Genomic DNA, 12,891 nt, shown 5'->3' on the forward strand with positions numbered 1-12,891 from the left:
GATATCCATCTGCAAAAAAAATGAAACAAGAACCATACCTCACTCCATGCACAAAAACGAGCTCGAAATGGATCAAAGACCTAAATATAAAATCTAAAATGATAAAGACCATGGAAGAAAAATAGGGACAACGTTAGGAGCCCTAATACATGGCATAAACAGTATACAAAACATTATTAAGAATGCAGAAGAAAAACTACATAACTGGGTGCTCCTAAAAATCAAACACCTATGCTCATCCAAAGACTTCACCAAAAGAGTAAAAAGACCACCTACAGACTGGGAAAAAGTTTTTAGCTATGACATTTCCAATCAGCGCCTGATCTCTAAAATCTACATGATACTGCAAAAACTCAACTGCAAAAAGACAAATAACCCAATTAAAAAATGGGCAAGAGATATGAATAGACACTTCACTAAAGAAGACATTCAGGTAGCTAACAGATACATGAGGAAATGTTCACAATCATTAGCCATTAAAGAAAAGCAGATCAAAACTACAATGAGATTTCATCTTGCTCCAACAAGGCTGGCATTAATCCAAAAAACACAAAATAATAAATGTTGGAGAGGCTGTGGAGAGATTGGAACACTTCTACACTGCTGGTGGGAATGTCAAATGGTACAGCAACTTTGGAAATCGATTTGGTGCTTCCTTAAAAAGCTAGAAATAGAACTACCATATGATCCAGCAATCCCACTCCTTGGAATATATCCTAGAGAAATAAGAGCCTTTACACGAACAGATATATGCACACCCATGTTTATTGCAGCACTGTTTACAATAGCAAAAAGATGGAAGCAACCAAGGTGACTATCAACGGATGAATGGATAAATTATGGTATATTCACCCAATGGAATACTACCCATTGATAAAGAACAGTGAGGAATCTGTGAAACATTTCATAACATGGAGTAACCTGGACAGCAATATGCTGAGTGAAATTAGTCAGTTGCAAAAGGTTAAATATTGTATAAGACCACTATAATAAGAAATTGAGAAATAGTTTAAACTGAGAAGAAAACATTCTTTTGTGGTTATGAGAGGAGGGAGGGAGGGAGGGTGGGAGAGGGGTATTCACCAATTAGATAGTATATAAGAACTACTTTAGGTGAAGGGAAAGACAGCACACGATACAGCGAGGTCAGCACAATTGGACTACACCAAAAGCAAAGAAGTTTCCTGAATGAACTGAATACTTCGAAGGCCAGTGTAGCAGGGGCAGGGGTTTGGGGACCATGATTTCAGGGGACCTCTAAGTCAATTGGCATGGTAAAATCTATTAAGAAAACATTCTGCATCCCACTTTGGAGAGTGGCGCCTGGGGTTTTAAACGCTAGTAAGCAGCCATCTAAGATGCATCAATTGGCCTCAACCCACCTGGATCAAAGGAGAATGAACACCAAGGACACAAGATAATTATGAGCCCATGAGGCAGAAAGGGCTACATGAACCAGAGACTACATCATCCTGAGACCAGAAGAACTAGATGGTGCCCGGCTATAACCGATGAGTGCTCCGACAGGGAACACAACAGAGAACCCCTGAGGTTAGCAGGAGAGCAGTGGGATGCAGACCCCAAATTCTCATAAAAAGACCAGACTTAATGGTCTGGCTGAGACTAGAAGGACCCCGGTGGTCATGGTCCCCAGTCCCTCTATTGGCCCAGGACAGGAACCATTCCTGAAGCCAACTCTTCAGACATGGATTGGACTGGACAATGGGTTGGAGAAGGATGCTGGTGAGGAGTGAGCTTCTTGGATCAGGTGGACACTTGAGACTATGTTGGCATCTCCTGCCTGGAGGGGAGATGAGAAGGTAGAGGGGGTTAGAAGCCGGCAAAATGGACAGGAAAAGAAAGAGTGGAGGGAGAGAGTGGGCCGTCTCATTAGGGGGAGAATAATTGGGAGTATGTAGCAAGGCTTATATAAGTTTTTTTTTGTGAGAGACTGACTTGATTTGTAAACTTTCACTTAAAGCACAATATAAATTTGAAATAAAAGAACTTATTCCTTTGAATTCTGGTGTTGGTGAAGAACATTGAATATACCGTGGTCTGCCAGAAGAAGGAACAAGACTGTCTTGGAAAAAGTAGTCAGAGTGCTCCTTAGAAGCAAGGCTGGTGAGACTGCTTTGCACTTACTTTGGACATGTTGTCAGGAGGTACCATTCCCTGGAGAAGGACATGCTTGGGTAAATTAGAAGTTTCTGAAAAAGAGAAGACCCTCTACAACACGGATTGACACAGTCTCTGCAATTATGGGCCCAAACATAACAGGTGGATATCCAGCTATGCCAGTACCGTTTGTTTAAAAGACTGTCTTTTCCCCATTTAACTGTTTTGGGGTCTTTGTCAAATATCAGCTGCTCATATGTGGATGGATTTATGTCTGGATTCTCAATTCTGTTCCATTGGTCCATGTATCTGTTGTTGTACCAGTACCAGGCTGTTTTGACTGCTGTGGCTGTATAATAGGTTCTAAAATCAGGTAGAGTAAGGCCTCCCACTTTGTTCTCCTTTTACAGTAATGCTTTACTTATCTGGCGGGGCCCCTTCCCCTTCCACATGAAGTTGGTGATTTGTTTCTCCATCTCATTAAAGAGTGTCATTGGAATTTGGACCGGAATTGCATTAAATCTATAGATCACTTTTGGTAGAATAGAGACTTTTATAATGTTAAGTCATTCTACCCATGAGCAAGGTATGTTTTTTCCACTTATGCAGGTCTCTTTTGGTTTCTTGCAGAAGTGTTTTGTAGTTTTCTTTGCATAGGTCTTTTACATCTCTGGTAAGATTTATTTCTAAGTATTTTACCTTCTTGGGGGCTACTGTAAATGGCATTGATTTGGTGATTTCCTCTTCGATGTTCTTTTTGTTGGTGTAGAGGAATCCAACTGATATTTGTATGTTTATCTTGTTTCCCGATACTCTGCTGAACTCTTCTGTTAGTTTCAGTGGCTTTCTGGAGCATTCCTTAGGGTTTTCTGTGTATATGATCATGTCATCTGCAAATAGAGATACTTTTACTTTTTTCCTTGCCAATCTGGATGCCCTGTATTTCTTTATCTAGCCTAATTGCTCTGGCTAGAACCTCCAACACAATGTTGAATAAGAGCAGTGATAAAGGGCATCTTTGTCTGGTTCCCGATGTCAATGGCGATGCTTTCAGGCTCTCTCCATTTAGGGTGATGTTGGCTGTTGGCTTTGTGTAAATGCCCTTTATTATGTTGAGGAATTTTCCTTCTATTCCTATTTTGCTGAGATTTTTTATCATGAATGGGTGTTGAACCTTGTCAAATGCCTTTTGTGCATCAATTGATAAAATCATGTGATTCTTTTGTTTTATTTATGTGGTGGATTACATTAATTGTTTTTCTAATGTTGAACCATCCCTGCATACCTGGTATGAATCCCACTTGGTCATGGTGAATTATTTTTTGATATGTTGTTGAATTCTATTGGCTAGAATTTTGTTGAGGACTTTTGCATCTACGTTCATGAGGGATATAGGTGTATAATTTTCTTTTCTCGTGGTGTCTTTACCTGGTTTTGGTATCAGGGATATGGTGGCTTCATAGAATGAGTTTGGTATTATTCTGTCCTTTCCTGTGCTCTGAAATACCTTTAGCAGTAGTGGTGTTAACTCTTCTCTGAAAGTTTGGTAGAACTCTGCAGTGAAACCGTCTGGACCAGGGCTTTTTTTTTGTTGGGAGTTTTTTGATTACCTTTTCCATCTCTTCTTTTGTTATGGTCTATTTAGTTGTTCTACCTCTGTTTGTGTTAGTTTAGGTAGGTAGTGTGTTTCTAGGAATTCACCCATTTCTTCTAGGTTTTCAAATTTGTTAGAGTACAGTTTTTCATAGTAATCTGATATGATTCTTTTAATTTCAGTTGGGTCTGTTTCAATATTGCCCATCTCATTTCTTATTCTGGTTATTTGCTTCCTCTCCTGTTTTTGTTTTGTCAGTTTGGCTAGTGGTTTATCAATTTTGTTGATTTTTTTTAAAAAAACAGTTTTTGGTCTTTTTAATTCTTTCAATTGTTTTTCTCTTTTCCATTTCATTTAGTTCAGCTCTAATTTTTATTATTTGTTTTCTTCTTGTGTCTGAGGGTTTCTTTTGTTGCTCTTTTTCTATTTGTTCAAGTCGTAGGGATAATTCTTTGATTTTGGGCCTTTCTTCATTTTGTATGTGTGCATTTATTGATATATATTGGCCTCTGAGCACCGCATTTGCTGTGTCCCAAAGATTCTGGTAGGAAGTGTTTTCATTCTCATCGGATTCTATGAATTTCTTTATTCCATCCTTAATGTCTTCTATAATCCAGTCTTTTTGGAGGAGGGTATTGTTCAGTTTCCAAGTGTTTGATTTCTTTCCCCTGCTTTTCCTGTTATTGATTTCCACTTTTATGGCCTTATGGTCATAGAAGATGCTTTGTAATATTTCAGTGTTTTGGATTCTGCTAAGGTTTGCTTTATGACCTAATATGTGGTCTATTCTAGAGAATGTTCCATGTGCACTAGAAAAGAAAGTATACTTGGTTGCTGTTGGGTGGAGTGTTCTGTATATGTCTATCAGGTCAAGTTGGTTGATTGTGGCATTTAGATCTTCAGTGTCTTTGTTGAGCTTCTTTCTGGATGTCCTGTCCTTCACTAAAAGTGGTGTGTTGAAGTCTCCTACTATTATTGTGGAGCTGTCTATCTCACTTTTCAGTGCAGATAGAATTTGCTTTATGTATCTTGCAGACCTGTCATTGGGTGCATAAATATTTAATATGGTTATACCTCCTTGGTGTATTGTCCCTTTAATCATTATATAGTGTCCTTCTTTATCCTTTATGATGGATTTAACTTTAAAGTCTATTTTGTCAGAAATTAATATTGCCACTCCTGCTCTTTTTTGATTGTTGTTTGCTTGATGTATTTTTCCACCCCTTGAGTTTTAGTTTGTTTGTGTCTCTAAGTCTAAGGTGTGTTTGTTGTAGGCAGCATATAGACGGATCTTGTTTTTTACTCCATTCTGTCACTCTGTTTATTTGTACATTTAGTCCATTTACATTCGGGTAATTATGGATAGGTGTGAATTTAAAGCTATCGTTTTGATGTCTTTTTTTTGTGTTTTGTTGACAGTTTCTTTTTCCCACTTAATTTTATGTTCTTTTCTCATATTTGTTGTTGTTGATTTTGTTCCTGATAAGTCTCTATTATTTTGTTGCATTTTAGTTTGATGAGTAGGATAGCTTGTCTCCTTTGTGGTTACCTCATTATTTACCCCTATTTTTCTAAATTTAAACCTAACTTTTATTTCTTTGTATCGCTGTATCTTCCTCTCCATATGGAAGGTGTATGATTAGATTTCTTAGTCCCTCTTTATTATTCTAATGTTGTCTTCTTTTACGGAATAACATCGCTGTTACCATGTTTTGAGCTTTTTTTTTTTTGGATTTTCCTGTCTGGGTTGACTTCTGGTTGCTCTGCACAGTGTTCTAGTCTTGGGTTGATACCTGATATTATTGATTTTCTAACCAAAGAACTCCCTTTAGTATTTCTTGTAGTTTTGGTTTGGTTTTTACGAATTCTCTCAACTTGTGTCAATCTCGAAATGTCTTAATTTCACCTTCATATTTAAGAGAAAATTTTGCTGGATATATGATTCTTGGCAGGCAATTTTTTTTTCTTCAATTTTTAAAAAATATTTCATCCCATTGTTATCTTCTTGCCTGCACGGTTTCTGCCGAGTTGTCCGAGCTTATTCTTATTGGCTCTCCTTTGTAGGTGACTTTTCATTTATCCCTCGCTGCTGTTATAATTCTTTCTTTAGTTCTGATTTTGGCAAGTTTGATTATAATATGTCTTGGTGACTTTCTTTTAACATCTACCTTATGTGGAGTTCAATGAGCATCTTGGGTAGGTATCTTCTCATCTTTCACGATATCAGGGAAGTTTTCTGCCAAAAAAATCTTCAACAATTCTGACTGATTTTCTGTTATCCCTCCCTGCTCTGGTACTCCAATCACTCGTAGGTTATTTCTTTTGATAAATTCCCAAATGATTCTTATGGTTTCTTCATTTTTCAAAATTCTTTTATCTGATTTTTCTTCAAATATATTAGTGCCAAGTGATTTATCTTCAAGTTCAGAAATTCTAGCTTCTACTTGCTCAATTCTGCTCCTCTGACTTTCTATTGAGTTGTCTACTTCTGTAATTTTATTGTTAATCTTCTGAATTTCTGATTGCTGTCTGTCTATGGATTTTTCCAGCTTATTAAACTTTTCTTTATGTTCCTGAATAATCTTTCTAATTTCTTCAGTTGCTTTGTCTGTGTGTTCCTTGGCTTGTTCTGCGTTTTGTCTCATTTCCTGCCTGATGTCTCGAAGAGTTCTGTGTATTGAACTTTTGTATTCTGCATCTGGTAATTCCAGGAATGTACTTTCATCTAGAAGATCCCTGGATTCTTTGTTTTGAGAGCCTGTTGAGTTGATCATAGTCTGTTTCTTTACGTGACTTGATATTGAGTGTTATCTCTGAGACATCAATAAGTTATTGTATTAGTTTATGCTTGCTTACTGTGTCATAGCTTCTTGCTTTGTTTTATTTTGGTGTACCCCTTTGGGTTGCTTGAGTGAGCTAGCTTGATTATTTTTGCCTTTGGAGCTCTGATGTCCTCTCCCCTGAAGGCTAGAGCTGTTATCAAGTATATCAGTCTAGGAGTCCATTCAGTCTTTTTGTATGAATTCAGCTTGGTTTCCAGGTAGCTGATCATCAAGTGTGTGGTACAGGCTCTGTCCTACAGTCTTAGAAGGGCAGGGGTGGCTGGCGTATATACCATTATCTGATTGCAGCAGGGGGTCATGCTCTGAACAAGGCAGGGGGCTGAAAACTGACCCCCAAGTGTCTGTAAGGAAAGTGCATCCCTGTTCCCTAGAGCATAAAGGTGGGTGGGTTCTGCAGAGACCATGGGCACCCAAAGTTTTTGGTTATAAGGTCTGGGAGGTACCAGTTATCTTTGGACCCCTGTCGCTGGTGGCTGAGTGCCCTGAGTGGAGCTACCAGTCCTTAGGTCCCTGATGTGGGTAGATGAGGACCTTGTTTAATAGGCAAAGCAATGTCAAGCATCAAACACCCACCTCTCCACCGCACAGCTGAAATGGTTGGAGTTTGCCAACAAGGGCCTATTCTCCCAAAATAGGCCCACACAAGTCCGTGCAGAAGGGAAAGGTGCTCAACGTCCATGGACAGTTTATGCCTGGACAGGAGCTGCTTCTGTCCTGAGCTCCCCTGGTTAGTGGAGGTAGCAAATTATCTTTTCCCCCAAATGTAAATTTTTTCCCTTCCCCAAGGCCGGGAGGATGGCTCTAGGTGCTCAACAGGGCCTATCTCAGGCCCAGGGAATTCAGCCGCTGAAGCCGGTTTGCGGGTTAAAATATATGCAAGTACTTAGCTTTTGCCGAGAGCGCCATTCTCAGGTTCAGGAGGTGTGAGTAGGCTGTGTGGCTGGCTGCTTCTCCCTGAGGAAACTGCAGCCGAAGGCTAGTACCAGTCCACCGCTGCTGCCACTCCGGGAATGGTGCCTGAGGGCTCCCCCGCGATTCAGGTCTGGTAACTCCTCTCCGCTTCTGAATGGTCTCTTCCTCTTCCTGCCCCTCAGTTCGTTTTCTAAGTTTGCCTTTGAAGCTCAGGGCTCCCAGCTTGTCACGAGCATACTTGTTCCACTTGTTTTTTCTGGTCTTTGTTGTAAAGAGGGCTCGCCAGAAGCGTCTGTCTATTCCTCCATCTTGGCTCTGCCTCCCACTTGACCTATTCTTATGATTTTACAAATCAGCTAAGCATTTTGTAGACTTTCTATTTATTTCATTCCTGGGAACACCATGACTAAGTAGCCAATGCCACAAATCTGTACAAATCAGATTATTCTGATTACTGGCTTGACTCTGCTGTCCATTACAGTAACCACACCCACCTTGTCTCCATCAGTTAAGTGCCACCACTTGGCCCCTACCACCATGAGGCCTATCAGCCCCATTGTAGTTAAGTGTCTTCATTTAGTTAGGGCGCTTCCCACTGTCAAATGTGATTTACATAAAGTAGAAATCAGAGCAGTCTTCAAGGATACTGGGGCTCTTTTCACAAATTTGTTCCTTACTGTTGTGGTAAAAGTTGTGTCCTCTGGACACTTTGTGGGTGGGTCTGTGGGTAAAAAAAAAAGACCTGCTAAATACACTCTAACATGCCAATTTCCATAAGGTTTTTGATACATTCTTCTACAGTATATGAAGGCAGATCTGGCATTTCAACTTGATTTAGTGTAGCAACCACTTAATCCATGCTTCAGTGAATCAACCCAATAAACTATTAGATCTTTTCCTAACCTCTCACGCCTAAACCCTGAATGAAGAATCCATGCTCAATAAGCCCATATCTATAAGCTCAGACCAATCCAACTTTATGTTCCTTGCACCGCTATCCCGCAGTCTTAATAACCTTTCCCACACATATACCCCAGGTTTCTGTTGGTATATATTAGAAAAATCAAGCAGTTCATTGGAGTGTAGGGTACTTCCACTGGGTCACACTTTGTTCTTTACCTCTTGGGGCTTGCTGGGACTGAAGTCTAGTTATAGGTCTAGAAGCAAAAATGGGTGGTAGGAGTGGGTTCAGTAAACATTCAGCGGTGTCTTTTAGGCATCTGCCTTAGGCAATGCCCCGGGCAATGCCCCAGGTGATGTAGCAAACAAAGGCTTTTTGTTAATCTCATCAGATGGGCATGGAAGGAATAATAGTTTTACTTGGGAGAGTGGTTTAGCGGACAAAGATGGAGTAATCTATATTGGAGTTAGGGGTTGGTTCTGTCGGCAAGGAGTGACTCAACAGGATTTAGTTGCTTAATGTACCTAGCTTTCTGATTATCTGCTCGTGTGTCCCCATCCCAAGTTTCAGGATCCCATTTCTTCCCAATTGATGACCTCACTTAACTTCAGACACTATTCGAGGTTGGAAATTCTATTGGTATTGTAATTCAGCTACTCTTATGATAAGTTTCTGGGTTTGGTCTCTGGCAGTATTAGCTCTGTTGCTACAAGAAATGAGGCTTTCTTTCAGGGCACAAGTGGCAATTTTCAGGTCTTTTATGCAGTGCTTAACGATGACTCTGAAGCCCTGACCTTATCTTTTTCTCTCACCACTTTTCCTAGCAGAAGCAGGACCAACCCCAACCAATCAGCTTCCCTATACTTCTCATTCTGGCAAAACTGTAGAAAAGTATCAAACACGTGATCATCCCGAACCTCACTTCTCACCAGTACTTGATATTTTGTGTATTCCTATTGCCTCTTCATGCCATGGATTAGCAGTGCCCTCTTTACTTCTGGAGACAGTGTCATCAGCACCTTTAATACAAATGAGACTTGAGAACCAACTTACAAAACTCACCCTTATGATTTTGTTTCTCTAGAACTATTCTTGGTACCAAATGTCTTAGGCTGGGTCCTCTAGAGAAATAAAATCAGTGAAATGTATATATAAATATATATAAAGAGATTTGTCTCAAGGAAATGGCTCAGGGGGATGTGAAGGCTGGCAAATACCAAATCCATGAGTCAGGTGTCAAGGTGGAAGCTTCTCCTGATTTACATGGTTGCAGGAGCTGAGGGACCCAGGATTGGCAGGTCTGACAACAGTGTCTTGTCCCATGGGGTTGCAGAAGCTGATGAATCCCAGAATGGCAGTCGGATGGTAGGCTGCTGACTCAAAGGACTGGGAAAGCTGGCGAATCCCAAGATCTGCAGGTCAGGTGGAAGTCTGTTGGCCCATGGGGTTGCGGGAGCTGACAAATCCCAAGATCTGAAGGTCAGACAAAAGGCTACTAGCTCACGTTCCAAGAACCAGAGGTCAGAGGATAATGAGTCGGGTGCAGCATCCAGAGCAAGCGATTGAGCTTTTCTGGAACATCCATATATATATATTGGATGCATGCCACACTCTCGAGGGAACTTCACATATAATTGATTGGCTGATCACATTGGATCACATCATGGAGAATGATTACATCAGATTGCAAAAATGGAGGATGACAACATCATTACATGACTGTCAATTTACATCATTGCTTAACTGCCAAACCACTGAGAATCATGGCCCAGCCAAGTTGACACATAACCTTAACCATCACAGATGTGGTTGGCAAACAAACTTAGAAGGTACATTTATTTGCATAAAAATATGTTAAATCACCAGGCCTTTCTTCCTAGGCACATCTGGATGTACTTGAACTTCCAACCTTGTGGCTAGCAGCCAAGCACATTAACTCTTTGCACTACCCAGGGACTCCAAAATGAATTAGGTGTGTTTTTCTTTTTACTATTGTATAGAAGAGTTTGGGTAAAACTGAGATACATGTATTGCCTGACTTAGGACCGGTTTCCATTTCAAGGATTGTCTCATAAGTTGATTCTCAAGTAAGTTAAATACCTCATTATTATTATTATTTTTAGTTTTCATTATTATTGCCTTTTGTGTGTCTGAATTGACTTGATGGCAATGGATTTTATCAGTGTCTTTATAAATTTGATATTTATTTGTCTTTGGGATTGGAAACATTAATTATAAATTTATAAATATATTTTAATACACACATAAAAAGATAAGCAAATCATAAAAATTTACTCCAATGATGAAGAAAAGTTGGGCAATGCTGACACTTTGTCAGCTACAGTAATAACTCCACTTGTGGAAGGTTCTAGATTATATGAATTATAACTGGGAGTAGGTAAAGCATTTCTAGTCAGAAAATTAGTGAGAGTTGTTTGTATGGTCCTTTTCTTTTTTTCTTCATATATTTTTCAGTAACATCTCACTGCTTCCTGAATTTGCCTATTGGCTTTAGCAAAGTGATCAGCATTTGGGTCCATGTTTCAAGCACCTATAGCCCCCGATTTAGTTTAGGAAAAATTCCAACTAATTCTTTCACTGAAAAATTTTTTAATAACTTCTCTCCTTCCTCCTATTATTTCTTTCTTCTTCAGCATTTCTCTCTTCTTCAAAATCCATTCAGTCCTGACCTGTCAATTTCCTTTCTTTGTGATCTATGAGTTCTTCCACATCAGCAATATCATGTTCTAAATTTGGCATTCTTGCCACATGGACGATTTTCCACCAATCTCTTCCATTATATTACCCTGATCGAATGCTTGGAGTGTGTTCACATAACTCAACAATTTTTTCCATACCCCCTGCATGCATTTTCCTGTAACTTCCTCCCAGGAAGATGCAATGTTCCAGATACACTGACTATTGTAAGTGCAGTTTGCTATAACTTGTATACATCATAAGTTGGGGACTACCTATAACCTGTTCCTTAAATTTCACTGGAATCCTGTTAGAGCCTTGCGTCTTCTTCATTGGAACATTTTTTTTTTCTCTTTTTCTTTAATTTATTTATTTTTTACTATCAATTCATTTAATGGCTATAGGGATATTCAGGTTTTCTATTTCTTCTTGAGTCAGTTTTGATAAATTATATATATATATTCAGAAATTTAATAATTTCATTTAAGTGTTTAAATTTTGCCAAAAATTTTTATATATTACCCCTTTATTTTCTGTTTAATATCAGTATCTATATTTCTGCTTTTCTTTTCAACTCTAATATTGTTTTTGACCTTTCTTTCTCTTTATTCCTTGATTAATTCCATAAGAAGTTTTTCATTAATAAAAATCTTTTTGAAGAACCAGCTTACAACTTTGTTGATCCTCTTTATTGTATGTATGCTTTCTATTTCAATAAATTCCCAATCTTCATTTTTTTTCTTTCTTTCTTCTTTCTTTGGATTTATTTAACTATTCTTTCTCTAAATTCTTGAGATGGATGGTTTAATCATTATTTTCAACCTTTCTTCTTTCACAATATACTAACTTAAGGCTATAAAACTGCTCCTCTAAACCCATGTATTTTCTTCATACCATGTGTTTGATTAATAATGGTTTTATTATCATTTAGTTCTAAGTATTTTATCGTATTATGAAGTCCTCTTTGGCCTGTGATCCTTTCGGACATTTGTTTTTAATTTTCAATAAGTTTTTCTTTGTATATAAAAATTATATGTGACTTTTGACTGAATTACATTATAGTCAAAGAATGTGGTCTGTATGATACAAATCCTTTCAAATTTGTTAAGCCAACCTTATAGTCTAGCTTCTGGTTAGTTTTCTTAAATGTGTGTTGCATGCTTGGAAAAAAAATGTGTATCCTATAGTTGTTGTATATAATCCTATTTATAGCCATAAAAAAAAAAAGATTGCTGTCGAGTCAGTTCCGACTCATTGCGGCCCTATAGGACAGGGTAGAACTGCTGCATAGGGTTTCCAAGGAGCAACTGCTGGATTCAAACTGCCAACTTTTTCTGGTTAGCAGCTGTAGCTCACTCTGGCTCTTAACCACTGCGCCACCAAGGCTCCATATACCCATTAGATCAAGCTTATTAATTATATGTTCAAATCTTCTATTTCACTGTTGATATCTCAATCTACTCAAACTATGAATTACTGAGAAAATTATGTTGAAATCTCTCACGATGATGGTTTATTTTTCAGCTTCTCTCTGTAACTATGCCATTGTTTTATGTTTGAGGGTCTATATTACTAGTTTAGAATTGCTTTATCTTCCTGATGAATTGACCCTTTTATTATTATGTAGTGACCCCCTTTATCTGTAGTACAGTACTTTTTTTTATTAAAGTTTATTTAATCAAGTAATAACGCAGACATGGTCAGTTTATCCAATAGGCAAGGTCAACACGGTGCTTACCTTGCTTACCAGATCATCTGTAGTGAACAATTTCACATTTTTTCACTACATCAAGGAGTCTACTTCTAGGTATGGCTGGTATCTATGT

This window comes from Loxodonta africana, chromosome X (genome assembly GCF_030014295.1).
Source record: "Loxodonta africana isolate mLoxAfr1 chromosome X, mLoxAfr1.hap2, whole genome shotgun sequence".
Classification (NCBI taxonomy): domain Eukaryota; kingdom Metazoa; phylum Chordata; class Mammalia; order Proboscidea; family Elephantidae; genus Loxodonta; species Loxodonta africana.